The sequence below is a fragment of the Kogia breviceps genome, chromosome 15, assembly GCF_026419965.1.
Source record: "Kogia breviceps isolate mKogBre1 chromosome 15, mKogBre1 haplotype 1, whole genome shotgun sequence".
NCBI lineage: Eukaryota > Metazoa > Chordata > Mammalia > Artiodactyla > Physeteridae > Kogia > Kogia breviceps.
Window position 1 is genome coordinate 1,761,417 of NC_081324.1, and position 12,741 is coordinate 1,774,157.

Below are 12,741 nucleotides of genomic sequence, written 5' to 3' on the forward strand. Positions count from 1 at the left end.
GACATTTAACAACATAGACGGCTTTCTTCTTTGTAAAACGCCTCCGGGTAGCTCGTGCCTGCCTTTCAGGTGGGGTACACAGTTCAGCCAGTCGTGTGTGTTGTGTGCTCTCCTTAGGAGAATAAATTTGGAAATCGGATCCACCCGAGCATGCCATCCCCTTGCTGCTGTGACGATGGGGAAGTTTTATGCCCTCCTCAAGCTCCAGTGTTCTTCTGTCTAAGACACTTAACACTGTAGACGGTTAACATCTTTGACACCCAGCGATGGTCAGTGTCTGTCGGCTCCCCAGCCGGCCTGGACCATCGCCACGGGTTCTCCTCCATCCATCCTGAGCTGCGCCCGCCCGACCCCGCTCCCCGGCGCTGTCCCCCTCAGCACACTTTCCCAGGTCCACGATGAGTTGCACCAGAGTAGCTGCGGTTCACGTCCCAACAAAGCTGCTGTGAGTTCTCTGAGGGCAGAGTCCATATGGGCCCCGCCCACGTCCAACACCACAGCAGATACACAGCAGATAATTAAGGGAACGTTTTGATGCACAGAACGTCATGAGTCCTGGGACTTGCACAGCAGTCCTGGGAGATGGGGTAGCTCTGCAGCATCCACAGCAGGTGCCAAGGCACCCCAGGGCTCCATGGGATATGCTTGATCTTTTAGGGCGACACAGATATGTGTGGCATATATCACAAGCCATGCAAACTATAAGCCAGAGGTCAGTTGGCACTTCCATCTTGGATGGTGCTATGTTTTTTCCAACGTTGTCATATTTGGGGGAAGCTGGGTTTTGGCGGTGGTTGCATTGGAAGGCAAGCATCGCATGAAAATCAATGGAAATAAGAGAAGTATGGCAGTGTCTGCACCGAGTCTGAGGCTGGGAAGCTATGCAGTGCAGAACAGGTGCAAAAATCCTGTCTGTTAGGATTTGCTATAATGGAAGAATGGAATCAAATGTTTACTCGCTTTTTCCAGTATGTTTGTGCTACTTTCAAACAGTTACAAAGTTGTTACGATATCCGTACTAATGAAGATGATTGGGTCCAACCACTTATTACACTGAACTGCTAACTATCACTTTGTTTTTTAATCCCAAAGTCCTAATTTATCCTTGCCTGCCTTTCCCCTCTGGTAACCCTAAGTTTGTTTTCTATGTCTGTGGGTCTATTTCTGTTTTGTAAATAAGTTCATTTGTATTTTTTTTTTTAGATTCCTCATATAAGTGACATCATGTGATTTTTTGTCTTTCCCTGGAATGTTAACTATTTCTTTTGGCCTAGGTGCATTTTGAAAAAGTTACTGAGACATTAGGAGCACCTTGAACTGAGAACGTTTGGGAACCTCTTGAAATAATCTAATTTGGTGGTCCTTAACCAGGTGACTTTGCCTGCTACAGGAACATTCATAGTTTACCGATGCCAAATATGAATTCCGTTGTTCCATAAAAGTCTAGTCATAGATTTGCACACCGTGAGTCCCTGATGGCTTTCTCACACGTATGATTTGTATATGATCTATGGGGGATCTTTATCACCGAATAAGTGAATAAGCAGGGATGTAACAAAGCATGTGCTTACAGCACTGAGACAAACGTCCTACGGTGATAGCTGTAGCTGACGGGCAGGGCATATTCTAAGTGTGTCAAATCCTACAAAACCACTTAAAGTATAAAGGATGAAAAACAACGTTCCTGTCTCTGACTTGGCTTATTTCTGATGAAGGTATAGACAGCAAGCCGAGATTTTCCTCTGGGCTTCACTGAGGTATAATGTCTGTAGTTTGTAACAAAGAATGATTTAACCCGACATGCTTTACATGAGCCTATCCAGGGCCTCAGGCTGATAAGAAAAGCATTAATCATAAATATGAGAAACTAATACTTTAAGTCCACACTCTGAGGACCCCATTAGTCTCCTGTCCCAGGACTAATTACATACAGTCAAGGAGGCTCATTCATGTAAATATGTGTTTTGTCAGTAATGCAAAACCTGATCCTGGTCTTGAAACTTCAGCTCCATTTATACGTGCAAAATTTATGTGGGATCAAGTGGAAACGACCAGGCCAAGCATAATTAAAAAGCTGATGGAAATGGGATAGACGTTGCTATTCAGTCGGCTTCCCTGTCGTCTTAATTAAAATACGAAAATTTCCCAAGTGTAACGTGTTTGAGAGATTTTAAAGATAATCGTTTCTTCCAGATCACATAAAGTTTGCTCTGAGAATAATACACATAGTATTCTTAATAGGCAATTGTAACAATATGATTACTCACCTTAATTAAGAAAAATCATTTTGACCATCAGTGGCCCGCACACACGTACTGTGAATATTTTCATTCTCTCGAATCTGAAAACGTGGGTGCGTAGTGTGTATGGAAACAGAGGGAACAGTGTTGAGAAGGGTGGAAGGGAGCAAACGCTGCGCTCAAATGTTGCCATGTCAGTTGGGAACCCCACCGGGAAGGAGAACTACATCACACAGAAGTCTGGGAAGGTTGCCTAACATTTATAACTCCTGTAAGTGGGAAACATGTAAGTGGGATGCCAATGAAGAGGGTTGTGGTCATGGGGGAAGGAGGTGGCCTCTGGGCCTTACAACCGTCCCACACGCCAATGGCTTTTTTGTACTGTGATAAAATTCACGTAAATAAAACTGGACATGTTACCATTTTCGAGGGTCCAAAATCAGTGCCATTCACAGCGTTGCACTAGGTGGCTTCCGAACATTTTCGTCACCACTAAAGGAAACCCCCTACCCACTAGCCAAGGTACTTTGGGTGAGAATTTTTCTTATGGTGAATACGATTTATTTATAAAATACTCTAATCCGTGGCAAACTGTTGTAAAATGGTTCTGCTGTGTTCATTCATTTAATGATTCTAGATTTGAGAGTCACGTGAAGTTCTTTAAATATTGTACTGAGAATCAGGTCACTATCAAAAGACTTCAGTAATCTTTGTTTTTTATGGATTTACATGATTGGGGTAAAATAATCTATGCCCAACAACAAAGCTTAAATATGTCTGGGAGGCAAACAGCAAAATACGAGGCTTAAAAATGCAATATTAGAGACTGCTTAGCAGCTAAAGAGAGTTTATACTGAAGCATGGTGGATGTAATTTCTTTGGGAAAATTTATAAGCAAAAGGATTGAATTTAATCTAATATCACCACTAAAGCCTGTGGCAATCTTAGGCAGCATTTAGGTAGTACCTTGGGCCAAGAAGATGATCCTGAATTAGCATAGCATACAAATCAGCTTTTCGATTTTTATCAGATTATCTGCATTACTGGCTAACGCTGATGTATTCACTCCCATGCGATAAGCACTCTCAAGCTGCATATTGCTGTGGTGTAAAATATCCTCAAAGCACATTTTAATTGTTTTAACAAGGTAAAGTATGCTCTTTCTGCATGGATAATATTATCAGTATTACGTCGAACCTCTTCATTTATTATCCCTGGTGCTATTTAAAAGAGATGTTAACAGAATAATTCATTCACATCCCATGACCTTGGTCAGGAGCACATGATGGTTCATATTCATTATGCTGAGCTCAGAGAGGCTTCGGTTATAACATCACTTAGTTTATATTCTGAAGAAGGCTCCGGGGAGAAGTTGCTCTCATGCATTAGACTTCTATCTAAATCACAATATTTGAAGACAAGTGGGGATGGCAGATAACTATTAAACAACTCCTCTGTGTACTCTTGGCTCTCCCAGAGACGTAAATGAAAGAGCTAAATCCCAGTGACCTCATCCAGACACACAATTTACCTGTGCAAATTCAGTAGCATTTACATGCTATATGTCGGGATTTACGTTAGGTTTAAAAATCCTGCTTAAATGGCGTAACAGGCGTCAACCACACAACCCAGCGTAGAGCCGTGGGTGCCTTCCTCGGAACTAATCGGGAAGACGAGGCCAACAACTACCTTTTAAAAGTGTAAGCACCTACTGTCTTTGGCTATATCTACCCTCCATTTGAACACAAGCAGGTATATGTGTGTGTGTTGGCACGAATTAGCAAAGCCGTGTAGGGGATGTAGGGGATACATGTGATGAGACACACATGCTAAGGAAAAAAGTCCCCTTTCTTTTTCTACAAGGAACTCCAATAAATCTATAATTTAGCTTATCACAAAAATGGGCATATATACAGCACAATTAATGACTTTGAAATACCAATATTTTTCATCAGTTAACTAGATTGGCCATTGTTTTACTATAATATCATTCTTTAGGAGTACTTTAAAAAGTGCCTGCGGACCTTGAAATGGACTGGATCATTTAAATTTATGGTCTTCACAGAGCAGATATTGTTGGGACACATGATAAGTACAAATCTGAAGTTTAGAGCTAAGAGGGACCGGTTAAGTCTATTTTTCAGAGAAGTAAATCAAATCCAACAGATAAGTGACATAACGATGTCACTTAACTAAGAGGTAGTTAGTAAAAATTCACAGGAATGCATGATAAATACATGGGCAACTCATGAGTTTAGTGTGACATATGTAGGGAGAAGATGGCAAACGGGGAGGAAATGTATAGAAGTTCAGAATGAAGCTCTAGAGTGAGGTTGTTCCTCCCTCCGCTACTTAACTAGTCTAGTGGTGGCACTGGTCACGGTGGTGGTGCTGATTCGGTTGGTGTTACTGAGATGTGGCATCAGTTGTGGTGTAAATGGCATTGGATGTTATGGTGGTGGTGGCGGTGGAGGTTGTGATGCTGTTGGCATTGCTGATGACGTGTTGGTGGTGGTGGTGGTGGTGGTATTGGACTTGGTGGTGGTGGTGGTGGTGGTGGGTTTATAAAAGATTGAGGAAGGTCAAAGGAAAGAAGGTCTTTCAAATTGTCTAAGAAACAAAGTAAATGCCATTGGGCCTCTGTATCCCTGGGTCCCTCATCTCTGGAGTCAACAAACCTTGGATCCTGTACTATGTTTACAACTTGTGGTTGATTGAATCTGAGGATGCAGAACCGTGGATGCAGACAGAGGGCCAGGTGTGGGACTTGAGCATCTGTGGATTTTGGTATCTGTGGTGGGTCCTGGAACCAATCCCCATGGATACCGAGGGCAACTGTCAAAGCTTTGTGGTTTCTGTGAATGTCTCTGATGAGCAACCCGTCCCAAGCTTCCTCCTGTGTGTAGATGGGCTCAGGCAGCGAAGCAGTGCTGAGCTGTCACTGTTTTGTTTTGTTTACCCTCCTCTAAACCCTCTGTGAATCAGAAAGGGAAATTACAAAGTCTAAACCTTCCAAGACGCTGAATATCCTTCTTTTTTTTTAAGGGTACAAGTGTGTAATGGATGGCAGTGAGAAAGGAAATACGATGTGTTATAAACATGGAATCAAAGGACAAATTCTCAAAATACAGATCTAAAATTAACTGTAATAACTGACATTTTTATAACGTTGAAAGACAATAAAGTCAGTATCAAGTCTTCTGCCTTTGTAAGGACTTATTTAATATTAAGCGTATTCCTGAAGGCACAATACTATGAAGAATATATAAAACCTTTTTTTTTTTTTTTTTTTTTTTGCGGTACACGGGCCTCTCACCGCTGTGGCCTCTCCCGTTGCGGAGCACAGGCTCCGGAAGCGCAGGCTCAGCGGCCATGGCTCACGGGCCCAGCCGCTCCGCGGCACGTGGGATCTTCCCGGACCGGGGCACGAACCCGCGTCCCCTGCATCGGCAGGTGGACTCTCAACCACTGCGCCACCAGGGAAGCCCTATAAAACCTTTTATACTGAACTTAAACACTGCCAGTATCACCTCTTTGATCTTGGCCACTTTTAAGAGGTAAGAAATGTAATTATTTTACTCTCTCTTGGTCTTTGGAACCTGGATTCCAATATCAGCACTGACATGTACTAAAGAAAAGTGTGTGGGTTTTGACCATTTGGCATCCTAATTTTCTTATCATAAAAATTGGGGAGAACACTGTTCCTCTTAAAAGGCAGTGCAAGAGTTCTTGCTAAACATAATAGCATATATCCGAGTTGTTTATCATAGCACCTGGAACATAGCAGCTGATCAATAAATGCTAATCTCTACCCCCTTCCCTGATAAAGCATCCGGGGAACATAGAGAGGAGGACAGCTTTTCCACCGTTATTCATCAAAGTAAAAAGAAATGTGGGCCTGGAGACGGAGCATATGTTTCAGCCTGCCTTGGTCTTGAACGTTATTCAATTTTGCTTCGGTTTTAACAAATATAATAAACATGTGTCCATTTGTTTTGCAGGGAGTCATGCAATACCAAGAATTACATCTGCTTTGGGAAATAAAATTAATGCAACAGTCACCTGTATTGAGCTGTTTCATTATTTTGATTTCTATACACTTACTTTACTTTTTGTTCTCCTTTCTGGTTTTTAAAACCCACTGGCATTTTTTGCTAGGTGATGTTTACTAGAAAAAAAAAGGCAAGATTGACACTCAGTATTTCCAAGGGAAATTTCCTCACATTTCAGTGAATTGTATACTCAAAGCCCAGGTCCACCCAGAACTGGGGGGTTCCATGCACAGGGACCCTCGCTCGAGGCATTTGAAACTCGGCATTTTCTCAGTCTCAATGTCTGTTGAATCGAATTGAATTCAACTGAATGTAGCACGGAGAGTATTTTATATTACGCTAGAAATAATCTTCACAGAAGCTGGCAAATAGAACTATCTTATCATAGTAAACCGTGTTTTCTACTGACATAAACATTTGAAATACGCATTTTGAAAAGTTATCGCTGATAGAAAATGGCCAGCTTAGAATTGTCATAATCTGCCACTAACGGGCATAAAACCACAACCGGTCAAATTACAATTGATAAATAATAGTAACGCATGATTGACCACCATTACGAGGATCAACTCTCGACAATTCAGAAAAAAAATACGCTAATGTTCCAAAGCAACGCTGTCCAGAATACCAGCATTTCCCTGGAAATTCTAACCTTGAGTTGTGTGACTTCTGAGCTCATAGACAGTGTACGCAATGTTTTAGGGGAAGAGAGAGTACACTTACGCTTAAAAGGCATTTCATAAGTTTGGATTTTAGTGTTTTTATATCTATCGAGTCACCCCTTTGGGGACTATTTGAAAATACGTGAAAGCGGAAAATGTGAGCCTAATGGTATTGCAGAGATAGAAGTAAATTGCTCTTTTAAGGGTGGGGAGGATTGAAGAGGTATATTAACCCTTTCAAGACCCGTGGGCAGGTTTCCTCGATTGATGTTCAAAAGCTTGGTGCCCCCAAACTTTTTAAATAGATCTCCCAATGTGATCAATGACTCTGTTAAATCCAGTGCCTTGAGAACTGGTTCTGTTTCCAGGTCTGCAAAAAAAAACGCCTTTTTCTGTGTTTTTTTTTTTCTTAAAGAATATAAATATATACACTACAAACTTTAAATGCTTAAAATATTTTTTAATTTTATACTGTTTCTATTTTTCATATTGTTTTTTTAATACTTCAATGATGTGCTAATCTTCAAAAATTTTTTTTAATGAAGGTATTGTTTAGGTCATATAACTTAATGTTTTCCTGATCTCACAATTTTAGGATATCTGCAACTCTGTGCATATTATCAAGGGCGAATCTTGAACATAACCCCTGGGAAATATTGCTTTGTACTGCTATGTAGTCAAGCCAATAGCCAATTTTCTGACCCATAAATCTGTAACCTGACCACATGTAAATATCCTGAGTAATTTGCACTAAATATTGGATCTATGACCACATTTGTACACTTTATCTTCCTTCTGTTTTATCCTCACTCTACCTTAGAGGATTGATTATGGCACCCCAACGAGCAGTGGACAGTCCGTGTTTTATTCCACACAGTTGGCTGTGGACACAGACAGCTCAGAGGAGCCCCTGACATCCTCCCTTTTCTGTCTGTCTCGTAAACTCAACCTTTGCTAGATTTTGAGCCCAGGCAGTCAGGGACTTTCCCTGATTCCTTTATTTTTAGATGCTTTATCACTCAACCACTGAGCATACTACTATTTACAAAATAAAAGTGCTTTGGACTTCCCTGGTGGCGCAGTGGTTGAGAATCTGCCTGCTAGTGCAGGGGACACGGGTTCGAGCCCTGGTCTGGGAAGATCCCACGTGCCACGGAGCGACTAGGCCCGTGAGCCACAACTACTGAGCCTGCGCGTCTGGAGCCTGTGCTCCGCGACAAGAGAGGCCGCGATAGTGAGAGGCCCGCGCACCGCGATGAAGAGTGGTCCCCACTTGCCACAACTAGCGAAAGCCCTCGCACAGAAGACCCAACACAGCAAAAAGAAAGTAATTAATTAATAAACTCCTACCCCCAACATCTAAAAAAAATAATAATAATTCAAAATAAAAGTGCTTTAAGGGAAGCAAATGCACATCATTATCGAAGGCTCTAAAAAAGAACTAACCCATTTTTACAAATATTTACTGAGGCATTTTCTCTATGCTTGGATACAGCTGGGAACAAAAGAGAAACTCCTGGCCCTCAAGGATTTTACATTCCAGAGGGAGGAAGACAGATAACTAGAAATGTGAGTGAGTCAATCGACTTACTTATCACACATGAGAAGGTGAGAGTATGAGAGAAATAGCCAAAAGGGGCTCTGACACAACCGGACTTCAAAGGGCTCCCAGTTTGCTTTTTGTTCCATAGCCTAGATTTATTTCTTTGTAACATAATTTTGGCCAAGTTCTCCTCTGACAGGTACAGAGCATGGATAAGGTTGACTTTTAGGTCACATTGTCCGAATCACACTGAAAATACATATTAGTCTTAAACAGATTTGTTGGTCCTGAGTAACCTTGATATGCTCTCTGATTGACGATATTTTCCATCATCATCCAATATTCCGACATTACAGAAGCTGGCGCACATTCCTGTTTCTTACACAGCACCTTGATAGTGGTTCCTGGAAGGAATTCGCGATCCGTTTTCAGTATCTTCACCACACACGGCTGTAGACCGTCCTCTTCTGATCGCTGCCGTAGCCTCTCATCACCACGGCTGCTGCCTGCCATTCTGCTTATTGTAGTCTATGCTCACTCAGAACGCGTCTCATTCTGGCCCCAGCTGGCAGAATTTGTGCCACGGGGCACTCTGCTGTTAGGCTAGACCTGTGCCCTGCCTTTTTGTTAAAAGTGTCTTTCAACATGAAATTAAAACTCGAAAAAACCATTACTTCAATTATCTCCACCTTCAGTCAATAGTAATTAAAAAGATTACCCTAACTTCTCTCCTTCTTCAATTCAAGACACCTCGTTATTCTCTAGATAACAGAGGAAAAGCTGAAACTGGCCTCACTCAAACCATCCTACTTCCCCTAGTGTTTACTATATTCCTACAACACAGGAACATGAATACACCTTTAGCCTGTTTATATTTTGTAAGACAGTGCATTCCATAAATTTTCTAGACACCACATAAAAATATTCGCATTCTCATGTCTGGCCTCCAAGGGAGACTTAAGCTATTTCTCCATATATGCAGCATGTACTACCTCCTCTCACTGAGAGCCCCCTGATACTTTCCTACTCAGATGCATGGATTCAACAGCATCCGTGTCTCAGGCATGTCGTGGGTCTAAGATCAGAGATCCTACCCTCAGCTCAATGGGCAGATGTTGGCATCCAGCAAGAGGTAACACGACAATTACAAGACAGGGCGATAAGCACTATCCTAGAGGCTCGTGGAGGTGCACCTGACCAAGACTGAGGGAGAAGTCGGATTGGAGATATTCACGAAGAGATGGGCCAATAGCAGTGAATGTGGTGAAGACGACAGAGGTGGCGGAGTGAAGCCAGTGTCCCAGCGTCTGAATTGGTGGGAGACGGTGTCACTGTGAAGCTAGTGCAGCTGAATCATGAGGGCTGCAACATACACTTTTTCAAGGCTCTGTCCTACATATTTAATTTATGCTTTTGTATTCTTTTCCTTAAAGATCCACCCCCCCGATCAACTTGCTTAAGTTTCATGCGCTATAAATCCTGAATCCACCCCTGCACTTGAGAAATGACATTCTCTACTGTAAGAACTGCAGAGGGAAAGCAAGTCTGCTGCTCATGGAGAGAAAGTACGTGTATCCTGGACTACTGGGTTGGAACTGCCTGTGGGCTTTAAAGATGGGAAGATCCAGTCGAAAAGCCAGTTGCATTTTAAGATATAGTCCTCAAGAGAGGAATAACCAAAGGGATAGATATGTGTGTCATTGGTATATACATGATGGTTGAAGGCATTAGAAGGTAAAGTCTTCCTGTGGTTTATTCCTATAGCCTTTACATTTCCCAGCAACCTCGAACAGAAAAGTTATACAGATGTAGGTAAAGATATAGAGATACCTATAAATTCATTTGGAAGAGGGGTGTTCTGCTGCTGGACCGTACTCTCTGCCACCATTCTCACCTTGAAGATACGAAATGATGGCCTAAACTGAAATGACTTACTATACGTCACATTGTCAGAGAAATTCTCAAACTAGAAGCCAGGTTTCCTGACTCTAATTTTGTGTTTTATAATCATAAAGTATTGCCCATAAGGTCAGAATATCACTTAAAAACTAAAACAAACAAATGAAACTCTACCAAAAGGGTCTATTTGTTTCTTTGGATCATTTATAAAGCTATTAAGTTAACATTAATTCTAACCCTGATCTCTAGGGATCCAAGAAAATCAGTTTCCAGTCCCTTGATGAATGGATATTTAATGACATTTGGTATAAAACCTTATCAAAGGATTTTTGAAAGTCTAAATACATTTTGTCTGCAGCTCTCCTTATGTACAATAATCTTTACCCACTCAACTAACACTAATGGACTTTTTATTGTGCTGTATGTTGTCGGAAAGGATCAGCCCAGGGAGGAGGAAAGAGGAGATAAGGGCATAATAAATACGAGCAAACTGCAGAGAAACTAGGAAAGAAAGCGAAAAATGCAGAGAAACTAGGAAAGAAAGAGAAAAATGGATATTGAGGGAAACGTTCAAATTAGGGCAGGTGTGGGAAAGCAAAAAGAGTGATCTCTGAAAGACGTAAAGTAGTAAGTAAAAAGATAAAATGTATTTTACAAACGACCCATATGATTCGTGGATCGCTTATTACGTGTCACACTGGGGAGGTACTAAAGCTTCTTGTACATTTTCTGCTTTAAGTGTCGCTCAACAGAGGAGGGGTTTTGAGGGTCAGAGGCCTGAGTCACCCCTGCCAAGGTCAGCCATCTGGTAAGTGCTGAGTTGAGCTTTGAACCCATGTGTGTCTCCAAAGTCCCAACTCTTGACCGGTAGCAGATTTAAGATCCCTTCCAAAATTATGCTTGCCTAATAATGCCTTTGTGAGGAAATAATGGTATTATCACATTACAGAACTTTCCGTCGGTCAGATATATGTATTTATCGATCTATCTGCCTATCTAGGTATCTTCCATCTATCTATCTGTCTGTGCGTCCAATCATCTATCTACCTACCTACGTAACTACCTGTCATCATCATGACCATCCATCTCTGTCAGGTTTATTTTCTGTCTCTCTCTTTCATAACAAAATGGACTAGGAGGGTAAGAGCCCTGTGAGTTTGGGCCAGTATATTCCTAGCTCCGAAACGGTGCCTGGCACACAGTAGGTATTCAAGACACACGCACTGAATGAAGGGATGCCTGGAAGCATCTCTCCGCGGTGGAACACAGAAACTCTGGATCAAACACTGAGGAAAAGGAGCCTCTGTCCGATGCCCCCACCATGGCTTCTCCCTCTAACTCTGCACACGTACCCAGCAGGGAGACACCTTCCATCTCAATGAAGAGAAAGTGTACAGGAACGACCCAGCCCCAGCTTTTGCAATGGCTACCAACACAGCCCACTGCCCCCCACTGGCGACATCTTGCTCGGGAGAAATTCCTCTGTCCTTATTTCAGTGCTTGATTTAAATGGCAACACCCTGTTCCCCTTCCTCTGCTTCCCACCTTACCCTCCTCGTCTCCGCAGGAGTCTCTCAAGTTCTCGTGTACTACTCCATCTTCCCTCTGTTCTGGGGAGCATCGCATGAATTTCGGCGTCCTGCAGGGGAGCAGAATTAGAAAAAGTGAGGCAGCTTCCCTCCACGCCCCGCACCCAGTGTGTGGGAACTAAGAGAACCCAGAGCTTCTAGAGAATCTGAGAGCTTTACATCAACATCTGTTCCGTCTGGCTTTGATCCTCTTTGCTGGCTCACTAAATTCCTCATGAGACTATTTCAAAATTACGTTGAAAATTATAATTTTCTTATTCCATCGTGCCGTGCCTCCCGATAACATATTTAAGTATTCAGAATGGGTAATTTAAGGAAATAGGAGAGGATGCAAATAATGGTCGAATAGGTTAATGAACTTGCCTAGGGGCTGACCTGCACTGAAGAATCAAGGGGTCAAGCTTAAGTACCAAGGCATGAGTGTCATGGTGTAAGTAACACGATATGAAGTGTGAGAACGCCATGTACTTATATATAATATCAATACTCTTCTTTACTTTCTATTAATTACTTTTTCATGCCAAGTTTTCATTTTCTTTGACTGTTTTTATTTTTTAGAATCCAAAGTAGTATGTCTGGAGAGAGAAAGAGAGACATCCATAGATAGAAGTATCTAAAGGGAGCTATATGTCCATCTAGATGTAAATTGCTGTGTGCACCGGAGAAGAATCTTTGCACACGTAAGGCACATTGTGGGCAGCCTGGAAGTACAGGTATCCAAACGTGTAGGACTCAAGATTGATACCCTGTGATTTA